At 29.2% G+C, this 243-nt stretch overlaps 1 protein-coding gene across 1 annotated transcript in view; it reads left to right on the top strand.

Moving 5' to 3' along the window:
• Positions 1-243, top strand: part of ETH_00035750 (uncharacterized protein) — a gene marked incomplete at both ends in the record, with an annotated part of 5,171 nt that overhangs the window by 4,002 nt on the left and 926 nt on the right. The window lies entirely within an intron of this gene.

Genomic DNA, 243 nt, shown 5'->3' with positions numbered 1-243 from the left:
TTTTTGTCTCCTTTTTGTTTCCTTTTTGTTTCTTTTTTTCCGTCATTTATATCTCTTTTTTGTCTCCATTTTGTTTCCTTTTCATCTCCATTTTATCCCCTTTTTATTCCTTTTCTATTTCATTTTTGTTTCATTCTTATTTTCTTTTTTCTTCTTTTTGTCTCTGCTCAATTTCTTTTTCGTCTCCTTTTTGTCGCTTTATCCGTTTGTCTCCTTTGTGTCTTTTTGTTTCCTTTTTCCTTT

This window comes from Eimeria tenella, genomic scaffold, assembly GCF_000499545.2.
Source record: "Eimeria tenella Houghton genomic scaffold, Eth_scaff2421, whole genome shotgun sequence".
NCBI lineage: Eukaryota > Apicomplexa > Conoidasida > Eucoccidiorida > Eimeriidae > Eimeria > Eimeria tenella.
This window is presented reverse-complemented; position numbering and strand designations above follow the sequence as displayed.